This window comes from Grus americana, chromosome 2 (assembly GCF_028858705.1).
Source record: "Grus americana isolate bGruAme1 chromosome 2, bGruAme1.mat, whole genome shotgun sequence".
NCBI lineage: Eukaryota > Metazoa > Chordata > Aves > Gruiformes > Gruidae > Grus > Grus americana.
Genome location: NC_072853.1, coordinates 149,703,049 through 149,720,379, shown reverse-complemented (window position 1 = coordinate 149,720,379; position 17,331 = coordinate 149,703,049). Strand labels below are relative to the sequence as shown.

Sequence of the window (17,331 nt, the reverse complement as noted above, 5' to 3'; positions counted from 1 at the left end):
TCTGAGGGAGGTGGAAGAAAGGGAGGGGAGAAGGTCACTTTTAAATCCATCTGCTCTACATTCAAATTCTATTTTTCCCCAGTGTAAAGCATTTTGATTTTGATAAGTTCCCTTTTGGATGAATTCACTCAAACAAAGCTCTGGTGAGAGTTTGGATTCAAATTGGTCCAACTTTTTAGCAGTGCCAGAACAATAGACTTAACGCCTGAAACACTGACTATTGCTGGTTTCACGGCTGTCTGCAGGATCTGGTTGTAAACGTACAAGGCGGCATGCTTTAGTGATCAAAGGTACTGAGAATTGCTCTCTGCAAAGTACAATTACACTTAAAAACAATCATGAAAGATGCTTTACTTCAGCTCCTACCAAGTACACATGGAGTTTATAAGACTGTCAGGTGACTGCTTGAATTACTAAAATGTACTTTGATGGACCTTGGGTCCAAAAAAAATACAATAGTTCAAATTATGTTGTGATTACCAGAACTAGTTACTTATCAACAGCCAATTCTGATATTCTACCAAAACCAATGATTTAAATAAAATAATTAATAAATAATTATTAGAATTTTACACAATGGTAGCAGTGGTAGCCAATCCACAGCATTCACACAATTCATGATGATGGTCTTTCTTGAAAAGTCATTTATTTGGGAACACTATTTATTTTATTCATCTCTGGGCTATACCAAATCATATATTTGACTTTTTTCCACAATGTCACTGGCAAGAACTAGATTTTTTTCTGAGACTCAAACTAAGATCATGGGAGAGGTCAGCACCACTGTAACTTAATGAGTGGGACATTTTTAATTTTTCTTACTATAATTTCTCCCTGTCTCCTGCAACAAGGACAGTGCTACACAGCGAATGACAATCTGAACGTCTGAAAAGGGATAAAGACAAGCAGGATAGATTCTTACAGCTTTGTTTCCATGCAGACTTGATTTCTAACCCAGCGTAGATGGTCACAGGTTGCTGTTTGCAAAGCTCTTATTTCTGCATCTTGAAGAGCACCAGCTCCTGAAGGCAGACATAAGAGCAGAGGGCTAGTGGAGATCCTCCTACTTATAAACTTATCAATGACCTCTCCCAACAGTATGCATATCCCCTTCCTTCAAAAGTGCCTCTCTGACCTTCCCAGACCATGCTGATGCTATCATTAAGACCACTGATTAGTAAGAAAGCAATCAGAGCTGACAGCAGTGGCACTCCTGTTCTTTCTCAGCCCTGCCCAATCTGTTCTGCCAGGATGCACGTTTATTAATTCTCTCTTCAGCATTTAGGATTTCATAGCTTTAGGGCAACAGGGACCATTTGATTATCTTGTCTGACTTCCCATCTATCACGAGCCATTAAATTTGACATGGGGTCTTCACATGAAGGCCAAACACTTAAATGAGATGAACAAAATGTATCTGACCTCAGGAGACCAATGCTACCTCTGCACTAGTGTTCATTTCAAACCCCACCACATGCAATGAGATCTACCCAGATGATCAGAGTAAGAAAGTGCAGGACATCAAGCTCCCAGCTGACCCCTGAGGAAAGTTCTTTGCCTTTAGTTTCCCAGATCAGACATCCACCTTAAAAAAAAATCCCAAACTATCCTAATCTCAGAGCTGTGTTGCATGCACCCAGTCACCGTTTCCAGCACAGTCAGTCTCTTGTGCATGAAAAAAAAACAGCCTGAGAGGAAAAAGAAAAGCACCTTGAAACATACCTAGCCCATTGTACGTGGAGGTGGGCAAATCCTCCTGAACGCTGCACATTACCAGCTGAACGGCTGAAGTGCAACAGTTGATTATAATCATTGTCTTTAATACAGAGCTGCCAGAGTTACAAGCGTGTTATTTGAGGGTATTTCAGTACACAGGCCCACGAAGGCGGCTGATGGCGCTGATGGCTCAGGCACACCATGTCCAGCAGCAGCAGGACTGCCACGATCCTCCACCCTGCAACAACCACCCCCATAAATATGGGCTTTCTTCCAGCACTTGGGCTAACGTGGCTTTGCAAACATACCCATTCGCACTTCACAGACTATGTTATAGTTAATTGACTGATGTTTAATGATCCTCAGCGCTAAGAAATTGCTTCCTATTTCTTCAGGGTAAACTTGACTTAACCTCAGTTTCCAGTGATCGGACTTAGTCCCCCTCTGTCAGCCAGACTCGTCAGTGCTGTAGGATGTGACCTCGGTGAGAAAGCACCTCACAGCCTCCTCCTCAATCACTCGCATCAGCTGAGCTCCAGAAGGTGTGCATTGTATCTCAGTCTCAGGTTTTGTCTTGGAAAACAAGTCTTTGCCTCTCCTCTTTTCACTTTCTTTCTAGTATTCCCATCTCCTCCTTGAAGCACAGCTAGCAGGATTATCAGAGCCTTCTTCTGACCTTAACATACTAACAGTAATAAATGGGTATGTGACCCAAGTTTACCTCTGAAAATACCGGGGCAGCTGGATGCTGCACGACAGCACAGAGCCCCCAGGGAAAGGGGTGCGAGGCTGGAGCACTCTCCCCAGCCACGGCTACCTCCTCCCAAAAAGGGAGAGCACGTTTCGGGTTTGGCAGGGGCAAAATGTCCAAGGACCAAGCAAGCCGCAGTGACACTTGACATGGTGTAATACCCTGTTTCTCCTACAAGGGGAAAGTCTGCTCCTTCTATGCAGCACTTTTGCAGGAGATAAAAAGCGAGAAAAAGTAACAACAATACGCCTCATCAAGCTCCAAGCAGCGCACAGAATTGCCTGGGGTGAAGGCAAGAATAAGCAACGTCAGCATAGAAAGGTGTCATACAAGGTTTAAGCTTATTCAGAGGTAGAGCCTCTGTCTCTCTCATGAATAAATACATAACCCAAGACAATTTAATTCCAACTGTTTTTGTAAGTCAAAAACTTTTCAAACAATGTGATGACTCACAGGTGAGCACTCCACTGACAACATAAAATGACATTGTATTAGTTATCTCCCTTTACAAACTGCAAGTCTGCACTGAGATATACAAATATCTCTCATCATATAGCACATGCCTTTACATGCGGCATAGCTGAGGATAGGGAACAGGTAGTAAGCAGTGACAATGGCAGGTTTTCTTTACTTCAAAGGAAAAGGATATTAAATACTAATTGGTAGCATAGACAGCTTTTAATGCATATGCTTGTACTCCGATACTCTGATTCCCAATACTCGTCTGCAAAAGCTTAACTTTGTGATTTACTCCTTTTTATTTATGATTTTCATACTATTGCCTTAATCTTTCATAATTAACATAACAAGGTCCAGTGATAAATTCACACTTTTTTCCCTCTTTTGCTGTTTTGTTCCATAACTGCCATTAAAGTTCAAGACTACAGCTGGAATGATATCTAAATCCTTTTACCAGTTGAAGGAAATTCTGGGCAAAGTGCTGGAAGGAAAGAAGTATCAAAATCTCTTTCAGACAAGATGACAATATTACTTACACACCCCCATTTCAGTTTTATAAGCTCCTGTAAATCCTCTCTCACAGCAAAGAGTAACGCAGATATGCCCTTGGAAGAGGGCGTTGGGTAAGCGAAGGATGAGTTTGCAACCCATGAGTAGTATTCATTCAATGCTTTTAGTCTGCTTTTTTGCATGGAATCTTACTGTAAGAGCTCAAATTGAGTATAGTTGGATCCCAGTAGAGAAGCTCTACCCAGAACTATCCTTTATCCCGGACTATGGGAGTAAGCCAGTAAGTCTTCTGCAGAAGACCGTCTGCAGAATGGGAGTTAAGGCAAAGGGGTTTACATGCCTGACATCACTTGAAACACCTAAATCAAATCTGAATAGTTTTCTAAAGAAGTGCCTAAATGCAGCCAGAAAATACAGGCTGAATACCACAACTAGGGGGTAAAATGCTACAGGCAGTAATTATCAATCACTTTCTTTTCCCAGCCGTCAAAGAAGGTAATTTGTTTGTTTTCCCCACCCTACAAGGAAAAGACTGGGTGGTCTTCTGATGTTAGGAGTCTGAGAACCATTTCTCTGGAGGACAAGGCCACGCTGGGCCTCCTGGGCAGCATGAGGTCCATTTTCAACGCTGTCTTACACTGTACTTGATTTTAGTCACAGACGTTAATACTGTGGCAGTGCTTTGCAAATCATCACTAAATACCTTTTCTTCATAGCTCCATGCAAATCTCAGGAGTGTTTTCAAGACATGAATAAAGCCTCGGTTGTTGAAAGGTAGCATGTTTTCAGTTCCTCAGCTGTCTTCATCAGCATGGGACTGCCATGCCACAGGGATTCTTTATTTGATTAAAGACTAATTCCCCTTCATCTTGCAGAAGTTGTCACCAGTCGTAAGAATATATCAGCTTTATTCGATACATGATAAGTAACTGTGAATTCTGAGGCTATTAGTTCATTGAGGGAGTGACATCTCAATCAAACATAAACATAAAAAACTCAGCCCCTTGCAGGCAGCTTAAATCATTCACTTTCTATTTTTTTAAAAAACATCTAATACATTGCTACACATTCATACTTTGAAAATTAATTAAAAAATTTTGTATCTTCACTCCCTTCTTAAATAATGTACATCTGATAATACCTATACTCAAAGCCATACCATTTAAAGTCTAAGCTGCTTGCATACTGAAAAACCTAAGTCATGGAGCGTTCAGTGTTGCAATTCAGCTTCCTTTTGCAGTTAAAGGAAGCTAGGAGAAAATGGGGCAGGAATCAGGCTGAAAAGCTTTCTGAAAGCTGCAGCTGCAGCCAACAGCTGAAATTTAAAATCAGACATTATTTTCTCTCCTCATCTTGTGGGCTCTGCCACAGTTTTCAATAAACCACAAATTCATCCACAGAGGCACTATCGCTCATAATTTTCTTTTGCTGATGGAGCTAAAATAAGAACCATAAACACTTCCCCCGACTTCAGAAAGCAGCGTATGTCACTCCCCAGTAGGACTCTTGACATGTTGTATGTCATGTGGACAACATGTTAGGCAAGTAGCAAAACCCAAATGTGGTCCTGTGAAATTAATAATTTAATGTTGCAGAGAGAACCTGAAACACCAGATCATATGGGTCGAGGAAAGCAGAAGCGGAACTGTATTTCCATTTCCCAACCCAGTGAGAGAGCAGACATGTGATAGCCAGCAGATATGGTTCCCTTGGATTTCCACAGGGCATGTAGCCCTTGGTAAAGAAGCAAAGAGAGGAGATACTCCCATCGATAAAAAACTGAATAAAGATAGAAAAGACTGCATAGAAACAAGAGACAAATTTCCCAGGGGATGGAGATTACCGATGGCATCACAGAGAATGCACTGGTCGGGGCGGCTCTCAACATTAGTGAGCTGGAAAAGGGGGTATAAGTGAGGTTGCAGAGCTTGCTGAGAACATTATGATATTCAGTGAAGTAAAGACAAGGGCTGATTATGAAGAAGAGACTTCACAAGATTCACTGACTAGGCAGTAAAGGGACAGATGAAATCCCATGTAGCTAAATGTAAAGTGATGCACATTGACTTTGAACAGACTATTACCACTCAAAAAGAGTTTAAGGGTATAAGAATTTTATGAAAATTTCAACTCATCGCTCATTAGTGATTTAAAAACCAAATGGATTTTAGAAAATGCCAGGAAAAGAATAGCAAACAGGACAGATAATATCATTATGCCACTGCACAAATCCACACCCTACCCACATTTTGAATATTGCATGCAGTTTTAATTCACTCCAGGTCAAAAAAGATATAGCAGAAATAGAAATGTTAAGAAAAAGGCAGCATGTGTGATCAAAGTTATGGAACAGTTTCTGTACAAGGAACAAGTAAATTATGTAGGACTCTCCATTCTGAAAACAGATGACTCAAACATCTGTTTGAGGTCTATAAACATGAGTGACACAGAGAAGCTGAATAGGGAAAGACGGTTCATTGTCTCTCAATACAGACTGTAGGGTCATCAGATGAAACAAGGAGGCTAATGATTCAAAAATACATAGATGTGAATATTAATTTCACAGGGCATTATGGAAGTACTGGTAAGCTGGGAAACTTCTTGCTGTAGGACATTGCAGTTGCTGAATTTACAAGAGTTTAAAAAAATAAAACCACAAGTTAATGGAAAAAAATTCCATTGAGCACTGTGGAAAAAAAGGACATAATCCTTGGTTTCTTTCAAGTAATCTTTTAATCATATATTGCTGGGAGCTGAGAGGATATTCCAGAAGTATCACTACATACTTTCCTTGATCCTGTCTTCTTCCCTAGGTAACCATCACCATTCGAGACAGGTTGTCAGGCTGGACCTCTGGTCTGACCTGCTACAACTGCTCTTACGCTTGACAAGGTACAAGAAGCCCTAATGCTGACAGTAACACTTTGTCATATGTGCTAAACATAAAGAAATAGAAGCACTTGATTACAACACAAAAATAACAACCCCAGACCTAATCAAAACACTCTGCTGTGTAGTGAGAATTGTACAGAAATCTCTTGGAGCGAGGATATGGGAGACAATGAATGGCATACAATATGTTAAGTCATATCATCTCATCTGTTGTAAAAATGGCCTTACACATTTGTCTACACAGGAAAGTTAGTGTAGTGGAAGCTAGAGAATGAATTTGCAGTGCTTCAGCTATTGGTCAGAGGTGGTGGACAATGCGGGGTAAATCTTAGATGGCATCAGCACCGGCAGCTCTGGCTACCACCAAGTGTCAGAATGCTATTAAACCTTTTGAACAAGGGATCTGCACAGCTTTGGAGGGCTGAGATCATCTTTTCTCCCTCACTAACTCTCCACTGCTGAGAGGCCACCCTGGAGGACTTTAGGTGCCATGACTCAGGCTGAAGCCCAGGGTGGCACCAAGCATCCCTCGCCCTTCCTCACCTTCCTGGGACCCAGGGTAAGGACAGGCAAGGCTGTGCAGATCAGCACACAGTACGCCACAGCGTAGTACTGAGATCTGGAAGCAGCAGGATCATTGGCAATTTGCTCATTGAGAAGCATGAACTCTAAGTATCTTCTCACACTACTGCACACTATCTCTCTATGAACACATCATATGTTTTGTCTGTGTAGTTCTTTGGAAATTTGTTTTTACTATTTCCTTACCTTATTGAGATGTCTAACCACCTCCCTGCTTTCCTGTTCCAAGAAAACAGGAGAGAGGTGGTGTGGGGTTTTTTTGGTTTTGTTTGGGTTTTTTTTTTTTTGTTAGTCAGGAGATTTTTCAAGGGCAAAGAATAATACACCTTTTATTAAGCAGCTATGCACAGTAAGAAACTTTTTACTAGCAATTTCTCATGGAATGTTATGACTGGCTGACTTGAAAGAGGCCTATCCAGAATCTCATTAGATTTTCAAGTACTTTAGAAAGCAGTTCTTACTGAATTATCAAACTTGCAGAAAAGCAATGGCAGTTTCATACCTCAGATTATGTACTTCTGTGCTAACTGCAGAAACATATCAGACTACTAAGTAGTGTCATGCACTTGGAGCTAGTGCAGTAACAGGGAGCTGCTGGAATATGTTGGAGAAGACTCTTTGTAAACATTTTATTTGCATGATTAAATACTGGTTTTCAAAGTGATGCACATATGACACGATATACAGTGATGTATCTCAGTAACTCTTGACCCAGAAAATCTGAAGTGGTTAAAAAAAAAAAGCAAAACACAATAGCTTCATGGGTGTGGAGCACACACACAGTTCACAACACCTTGCATAAGCAACCTTTGCATAATGCTGTTTGGACAGAGCAGCCGTATCTGTCCTCTCTTGGAGACCAGGGCCCCTTCCATAAGGACCTGCAAAGGTGCCTGCAGGCTGGCAGAAGCACTGGTAGTTCTAGAGCTGTTTTACACCCATCTGCAATATTGACACTGCAAATAAGAGGCAATCAGAGTGCTACTTTCTATCTGATGGGACTTCTCCTTAGACACCACCAAAGAATCCTACAGCTTCCTTCTTCTGAAGGAAAGCCAACCTGCCACGCCTCACCTAGTCCCAGCCATCAAAAATACAAGCAACTAAAGCTGTTCACCTGGCAAACCGCAGGGGTGAAACAGGAACCTGCTGAAGGTCACTCATCCCACTCATTCTAGACATCTATTTTAGGATGGGGTCAGTTAGTCTCCTGAGACATCCTTCCATGACTGTAAAACAGCGTACACCTTAGGCTACTTGCCCAGTGTGTATATGGCTGATGTTACAGGAGGTGACTCTCACACACAGGCAGAGCAGAACACTGATTGTTCAGTGGGCAGCTCTCCATTGGAGGTAGCGGTGGTCTCTTGAAAACATTTGTACATATGGCTTCGTGGATGGCATCACACTATCTTAAATAGTTCTGAGAATAAAATAAAATTAACTTTTTATTTGGAAAAACATGTACTGTCTATAGATGGAAATATCTTCTAATACTCTTTTGAACATTTCCACAATGCTTTAGAGAATGGGTGATTCCTGTGTAGACTGTTTACCTCAAGAGCCAAGCATATATTTAATCCTAAATTTTAGACTCATGTTCCAGATTCTCTGTATGAAGAATTTCCTATTTCTATTTTTGCCCAACCCTTGTTGTCATACTTTTTTGCTGCCAGCAGACTAGACAATCAGTTTCTTAAACACGTCTCTCTTGAAACAAAAAAATCCGACCCAGAGCATAACCCATTCTAAGGAGACTCTCACTATCATAAAAAGCCGTTTTACAAGGCTGAGGACTGTCTGTCTTTCCTTTGCGCTACATTTCTGTTTGCAATCCCATACCAGATGGAGTTGTTGCACGACTCCTGGCCAGGCTTTGAAAACCGAAGCATGAAGCCTGCTCTTAAACTTCTGTCCATAACACTTCATGAGCGGTTGCTGTGGCTGTGCCAGAAGAGTTGCAAACTGCACTACCTTCTACACTTTGACCCCAATCCATGTAGACACATCGCAGCATCCACGCTGGGCTCTGCTCAGCAGAGCCGGGATCTCAGGTCTGTGCAGCATATGGCACCACGCAGAGAAGGTAACACTTCTTGCTGTCACGCAAAGACACGCACACGCTGCGACTGTCTGCTTAGCTGTTTCTTCTCTCATCTCTCGGCTCATCAGCTTCAACGTATTTTGCTGACAACACATCTTACTTTGCCCCATATAGCCCCCCACGGAAAACACATAAAGAAAAGCTATGGCAGTATGTAGAGACAAAGGCATAGTTAAAAGGTTGAGATTTCAAAGCCGTTGGTAGCTGCACAGAATGGATAGTTGGACTGGTGAGAGGCAGAGAGCTGGGCTGGGGGTTTACAACAGCTGAAGGCTGTTCAGCATCAGCATGACTACCTACAGGGAAAGCGAGCACCCACCTCCTGCAGGCGTTGAAGCTGCTGTCCCTTAAAGCACACAGCCCAGCAGATGGAGAGGGAAATCGCTTCCTGTCTTGCTACTTCGTCTTAAGACTTGTCTTAGTTTTTCACTTTGTGGTCATCAGAGGGCTATGCTGCATGTCCTGCCAATGAAATACATGCAATTTTTGCAAAACTAAACAAACAGTTTCCTACCATGGAAAGTCCCAAAGCACTGAGAAAATAGGTTGCTCTCCACCCATTGTCTGTTTCAAAACTTCCTTCGCCGCTTCAAATTACAGCCTTCTAATGAAAATAAGGGGAAATCAGATGAACAGAGAACTCAGGCTTTGCCAATAGAGATATTAACAACATGCAAACCACTTAAAAAAAATAATTAAAATCTTGCATTTCCTTCTCATCCGCAACGAAACAAAAAGAGCCCCAAAAGAAGAACAGGCAGAAGCACGTCCTACGCGCTCCCTGCGGCCGGTAACGGCGGGAGCCGTGCCCCGGGCAGCGGGCAGCGGGCAGCGGGCAGCGCGTGGGCCGGCAGCCGGTGCGCTGCTGCCCTCTCCTGGGCAGCCCCGCCCGCCGCAGCGCCCACGGGGGTCACAGCCACGCAGGACCTCTCCTGGATCTCTGAGAGGCGGTGCGCGGGATTTTATAAAGGGAAGGGAAGACAAAGGCGAAGGGCTGGCAGCGCCCAGCGCGGGTGCCCGGCCAGCTAGGCCCCGGCTCGGGTGCTCGGCAGTCGCTGCGCAGCTCCTGAAGTGATCATCAAAGGTAAAGTTACTCCAGAGACACACAAGGCAAGGACCGACTCTGTTAGCACTGTAACTAGCAGAAAGAGTGGGAGTGCCAAAGTGGGGAGAGAGAGAGAGAGAGAGATGCTGAATACAGACAGGCTGCTCCTAGAGAGGTCTCTCTGGCTGTATTTGTAAGACATCTCTCCCATGGCAGAGGATACGTAATCAAATTAAAAACAGACAGACAAACAAAACAGAAACATTCCCAGCCAGTTAACATCTGGATCCAAAACAAAGTTGTACTTCATAAACCTGAGTCTCCCACTGAAAACGTGTTGAGAGAAATTATTTCTTTGATGTACTTACTTTTGGTACCAAAGGCTCGCACCCGCTCTGAAGAGTCAATGTGCTCAGGTTCCCTCAGACCAGGAGAAAAGTCTCTTGATATTTAAATCTGAGGCTTGTGAAGCCTCATCTAACCTCAACTATTGCTTTCATACACTGGAACAGAACCAACCACACAGGCTGAAATGCAACGCTGCATAAATCAGAGTCACTGTAGGACTCAGCAGACAGGGAGCCAGCACAGCTCTAGAGAGCTTGTATGATCTGTCTTTGCTGGTCTCCAGCATCTAATGGCCAGCCACCTCCTGCTTCAGCCTTCTCTTCCCAGGTAACTCTGAGCAAAGTGCTGTGCACAAACCCAAGCCTGAAGTCACATCAAAGCAGATTGCTAAGGTAGGATCCCTGTCTGAGAGAAAAGTCCAAAAGCTTTATCAGGCCCGGATAAGAAAAGTTAAAGTTATTCTTAGATGCTGTGTTTGGGAAACCTCAAACCGGGAGCTTGAACACAGAGGAGCAGAAGTTCTCTATAAGGCAGGCATGAAAAAACTTAAAACCTCCGGTCTTTCTCCAAGACCTCATTTGTTTTCAGGGTGAAGCCTCAGTCTGTTGGCTCCCACCACAGCCCAAAACTGGCTAGACCACAAGAGAATCTGCTGCAAGCCAGTATAATAAGACTGATTATCCACTTAAACTCTACTTAAGATCTCAAAATAAGTCTTAAGTGGAAGGTGGTACATTTTACTCTATAAAAACTCGCGACACTTGTTTTTGTAGTTACACTGATGATACACGCAGGCACGCACACTTGGCACTTTGTACACTCGCTGCAATGCCATCAACATGAACTGCTAAATTCTAAAGGAAAATTCAACTTTTATAGTTGCTTTTTAGTTACTGGGGTTGATGTCTGGTTGAAGATAAAACCAAAACATAAAGTCTTACACCAAATACAAGCTGTGATGCTGGAAGAATTTTGAACTGCTCATATAAAACACCCGCACACAGGACATCCTGCATTACTTCTTAACATTACTGCATTTTCTTCACAGGGATGGGGTTAGCTTTAAACCCCAAGAATGCATTAGTGTTGCCTATGGAAAGAAAAATACCCAAGGAATTTTTAGCTGATATAAAGGAAAAAAAAAAAAGCTTAAACTTGACTTGGCAAAGCCTTTACACATATTAGATAAAAGATTTAAAAAACAGATGCTCCTTCTTACCAGCAGCCAAGATCTTCTAATATGCCTACAACTTGTTAATCAACTAACATATGGTACCACTTTAGTAAAACACACCATTCTGATTTTTCATTTACATGGTCTGTTTCCTACAGAACTATTGTCAAGATTTAGCCATTGTAATATAACCTAGTAATATTTATTCCTATACTTTCAATTAATCAATAAGCACAGAAATAAAAAGAGAATCTATTTAAATCCAAACAATAAGTAAAACTCATTTTCACATGGTTTCCAATGATGGATGAATTTCCTCTTACCATGCTGAACCTCACCAGTCTGTATAAAAAACACAATTTGCTGCCAAATTACAACCTAAAAATTCTGTTGACTTTGACTTAAAGCCCCTGAAAAACCCAACACATTAAGTTGACTGGGCAAAGCTATACTGTCAAGGCAAAATTTAATGTAGCTTGGTAATATCTGCACAAGGTGGTTCCCACATATACATAACTTTACTAATGTGTTTTAACTTCTATTTTATGCACATATGAGGCCTTACTGTCTCCTAAAAAGACACTGTAATTTACTTACAATATAATACTGCCAAACGCATATTAGATAAAAAAATAAAATGTAATTAAGGTTTCTTTTTTCATGAACCCTATGCACTTATTTAAGTTTTAAACCAGCATTGCTCTGCTGACCCAGTCCCTCTCAGCCGGCCGCTGGTGCAATTTACCACTACTCAGCTGTTGGGCCTGAACAGCTTCTGCCACGCTTACACAAAGTCCGGGCAAGGCCATCCACAATACCGCATACCTTGCACAAACCCACCACCACCCAATCCGGGTGCCGGGTGGTGATTTCTGCTACTTCACCACCACACAGCGATGCGATCAGCCTCCTCTCCAGAGGCGTTTCGCAGACCCTGCTCACAGACAACACTTCCCCCCGCATCGGTGCCGCTTCTCCAACGTTAAATTAAACCCAGTGTTTCTGCACCGCAGACAGGTGGGTTTTGGCTGCTGTGGTCCTTCCTGTAGTGCCACCGTACCAGCCCTGGGGCAGGGTGGCAAGGGTCGATTAAAGAAGGTGCAAAGGTTTGGGGCACCGGGTGCTCCGGGCTTTGCAGCAAGCAGCATGGGTATTCTGTTGTGTCACTCTGCAGGTGAGGTGACATCCAAGTAACTCTGGTCAGAGTGTGGAAGGGAAGAACTGTTTCTGCCCAGACATGGAAACTGTAAGCAAGAACAAAGAAGTTTGGCAGAGAAAGTCTGTAAAACAGCAAAGCTTGTGGAGAAAGCTTAGGAGGGCATTTATGTTTTATGTTTGCTATTTAAATTAAAGATAGGCAGTTTTGAATATATATGGTGTATACATATTCTGCATTCTGAGGCTGTTAGGAGGGCTTAGGTTTTGGCTGGTTTTCAATGCTTTTAACATGAGACACAGATGTAGCACAATTTAAAAAACACTTTCAAAGTACTGTCATATGGAAGCTTGTTTACAAGTACAAAAAGAATTGCCTTACAATACCACTTCTCAGCACTTGGAATGTCAACGGATGCAGTTCTATTTAAAGGAAGAGATAATTGTAAAATTTCTGAATACCTGAAACACACTAAAAGCACCCAATATGTTTTACAGACAAATTACCCATTTTCTTTCAGGATTTCCAATGGCAGGATAAAAATGAAAGTAAGGCTCATGAATTCCTGAAATTTGTCTAAGATATAGTTTAAAAGTTGAAATCTGGGCTTTCACTTGCAAGACATACAAAGGCCCAACGTTACAGGAAAATAAAGTGATGTAAGAAAAGTGAAATAAAGAAAATGCTGCAACCTTTAGTTATTTGACACTTTTCAAAGATTTTATAAATTCATATATGGCTGGAAGACGATCTGACATTCTCAATTGATTCATGATTACACTTTGAACTATGCCCTATATAGACCTGTATGCACAAACACATAAAGCTACACCTGTATGTTTCACAGCATATCTCTCCCTCTCCATATTGCTCATCATCAATTAAATTATAAACTGTATCGAGAGGCACAAGAATTTCCTGTACAGCATGTGGTGTAACGGTCCACTGAATTCTGGTGTGGCTTTCAGGCTACTACTTATATTATAATAAATGATACTTTAAAATGGATTGCAGAAATCCTCTCTCAGTTAAATATTTAATTTTCATTTAAAAGTGGTAATAATCTTCTAAAACGGATGCATGAATGAAACGAACATTAATAGTTCCACATTTTGGTGCACACATCTGACAGAGATCGTTAAGAAATCTGAAGCAGGTGATACTTTCTGTGGAAGATAATAGTGAAAACAAATCTCACCCGGCCAAGTCCCAAAGCAGAACATGGGATGGGACAAGACACCCAACACCGGAACACATCTCTTCTCAAAGGCTAGCAGGGACAGTGTGTGAGGGTGGCACGCCTGGGTACACAAGCAGCTTCACAAACAAACTAACTTCACACCTGCAGCAACATTTTTGGCTTGAAAGGGGTTGCAGAGATTACCTTGATAAATTAGCTGGTAGAAGATGTTTCTTCCATCTCCAGCTTCCTTTTTTTAAAAAAAAAATTAATTCTTTTCTTTTGAGTTCTGCTGCACTAATAAAGTCCCTCATTTGCTTACCAAACCTCAGTTCCTAGAAGCGGCAAAAGGAGAACAAACATGACTTTTCAACACTTCAAGACTTTTGGGGTGCAGAGTCTCCTTGGCATTTGTACGACAGCTCCTGCAAGGCACCCATAAGCAGCAGTGCATTCCCAGCCACTGGGATGAAGACAAGTTTCCTACCGACAGCTGAGGAGCAGGCAGGCACCGACCAGACGGTGCCAGACCTGGCTGAGATCCTGGGCTTTGTCTCACTTCACCCAAGCTGCGTCCTCCCTAAGCCAGCCCTGTGGGGGACGAGCAGGGGGCAAGGGGACTTCAGGAGGTCCCACTCTGCTTCCGCACGCACACCCCGCTGCAACAGGAGCACCTTCATCATGTAATGGAGGAGCACAAGGGCTGTCATCTTGTCTCTGTACCCAGGTCTGCTGCCCACAGCCTGCAGTGCCGACTGCTCCCACATAAATTCTGGATAAAGTACAGAATTAGCTATTCCTTGAACACCTCTCTGCTTTCCGTTAAAGTGAAAGGGAAATGCATCTAGACAAACACTCTCATTCTAATATACCTAGGATATCTAGCTCTGCCTTGAGGGAGGTTTGGATTGCCGTGCTATCGATATTTAAACAGGGCCCTTGACTCTACATTGTTGATGGAAGTATCCTAAAGCAACCTGAACCATCTGAAAAGGTAAGAACATTACAGATGTATGGATGGGCAAAATTATCCCTCTCTCTTAATCCAAGCTCTCGGATAACGAAATGCACTAATCTCTCTTAGAGGTACCGCATCAGTTTAGGCTGATGGTTTGTCATACAAGCAGTAGCTGATCTGCTCTCGTTTTCTTTTTTAAGTGAACATTTCACCCTTGCTATTATCACCAACTTAGTATCTACCGAGTTCAAAGCTATATGCAATACCCACAGCTCCTCCCCCCTTAACAAAGAAGATAAAATATACTATGTTTGCAATACAGAAAATGAAATTTCTAGATAATAACAAGATGCATGAAATGAAAACTTCATATAAATTTTTTAACTTACTGAACTATTCTCCTCCTCCAGCAGAGTGTTCTGCACCAGCTATTAGCAACAAGAAGGGAATTTCCTCCTCCTCTGACTATTCTTGAAATAGATTGCAGTAAGTCTTCCTTTCAAACCTCAGCCTTCAACAGCAAAAGGAAGCAACTCGTAATCTACAGGCAGGAACAAGCTCACGAACGAAAAAAAACCCACACCAAACTAACAACCCCCCTCCCAAAATTTTGGCTACTACTTTATTAAAGGTCAACACCGCCATTTAAGAAAGAAGATCTCTATGAGCTGTTTTAAAAGACTTCCTACTGCAGAAACCTAAATCATACCATAATGCTTATTTGCCTTGCCTTTCAAGTCCGGAAGACTCTTTGTTAAGATCACTTAGAGTAAGGAAACAAGTTTTCACTCACTCTGTATCTCTGTATGTGTATTTTTATAAGCCAATCTTGTAAATAAACCAGTGACACTTTATGGAGGGCAATAGTGGACAGATCGCCTTTGCTGTGCACATTAAATGAAAATTTCTACATCAGCCCCACATAGCCTGGCAAGATCTGGGAATTCACCCCATACAATAGGGTCAACAGTCAGAAAACTAACAACAAGATAGCTCAGGTGGTAACTCCCTCCTGACATCTTTACTCCAAGCAGCTATCATTAATAGGCAAGGAAAAGGCAAAATATTTACTGAGTGGCTGTATAAATGTGCACTGCACAGCATGGCACAATCTCGTTTTGAAGATCTCAATTAAATGGAAGCCAAATCAATAGCTAAACCATATGCTAGACCCTGAGATCAGCATTGTCTGCATCAGTGATGAAAGGTGGGCATTAGCCCACTTGTCAGACTGCTGAGTTCAGTAACTGAGAAAATAGAGGGGTCCTTTGTTTTATGGGTTTGTTTGGGGTTTGTTTTTTTAAAGACACACTGTTCTCTGTCTCGTCTTCATTTCCTTAGCCTGGACCAGATCCCCCCCTCTCTTAAAGGCTGAGGAAGGGTGCTTTGCACTACACATAGCTCATGAGGCTCCCTTTTAGAGATCCCTCTGTATCATCAAGGGATTTTGGCAAAGAGAGGCTGGTGCTGCAGCCCCAACTAAGGCAGCCTCAGCATCACTTAGAATCTTAAGGAGGGCGGAAGGCCAGAATCGTCCCTCTGTGGCCCATGCCTTCGCCCTGGGATCCGATAATGACACTTGAAAGCTCTGCTGTGGTATGAGCACTTCAGCCTTGACACAACCTTCCCAGGACTCTTCTGTGGAAACTGTGTTGACAAAAAAAAGTTCTCTGTAAGATTTTCAGTAGCATTGGATGGATAATCACAGGCATCCTGAATACATCATGGCACTCCTAGATTTACCAGTCCCTTACTCTTATCTTCTTCTGACCTTGCTATAGACTTGACAAACAGAGAAACCATGATCTAGCCTTTTAATATTTATATGTGAGATGGAAGAATTGTAACAGCACAACAGAATCATCACCTTCCATAAAAAGCAAGAGACAAAGAAAGTCCTTCCTGAGAACATACCTTCCCCCACCCCCGACCAACTTAGCACAATCTGATCCATGATCAGGAAGACCAAAGTGCTCTGGACTTCTCTGTGGAGGTTTTATTTGCTGTATCAGGAGCTCAGGCTGCTCACTGAGGCGTTGAAGTTGGATGACCAAAAGTCATCCCTGAGAAGAACAGACTAAACTGGAATTCATCCCTGACTCAAAGCCTCAATGTAACAAAATGGCTTTTCACAATACAGAAATGTAAATTATGGGCAGATGCTCCATCAGTGCAAAAGAATGATCACAAACTGGAAACAGAAACTTGGAAAAACAAAGCATGCAGGAAATCCAGAAAGAACAGTGTTGGGGTCAACGTGACAAAGGAAAAGAGCTGAAATTGAAAGATACTCTCTATTGGGAAAAGTATGAAGAAATACAGGAAAAATATTTCCACAAATTATCTGGCAAAGAAATCCTCCATTAGGAAGCAGGGAAATAAAACTGAGTATGCTTCTGGGAAAACACAGAGAGAGGCGTTTGATGGCTCATGGCTACCTGCCATCTGATTAGCAG

The 17,331-nt window shown here is 42.3% G+C and overlaps 1 protein-coding gene across 2 annotated transcripts in view; it reads right to left on the bottom strand.

The window, feature by feature from the left end:
- KIAA1217 (KIAA1217 ortholog) overlaps window positions 1–17,331 on the bottom strand; it is a 376,038-nt gene that overhangs the window by 195,784 nt on the left and 162,923 nt on the right. The window contains exon 1 of one of the 2 annotated variants that reach the window (XM_054816859.1): window positions 15,265–15,379. The exons of the other annotated variant lie outside the window; for it this stretch is intronic. The gene's annotated coding sequence lies outside the window, so the exon portion shown is untranslated. Of the gene's footprint in view, window positions 1–15,264; window positions 15,380–17,331 lie in introns of those variants that run through there. 2 annotated transcript variants of the gene reach the window in all.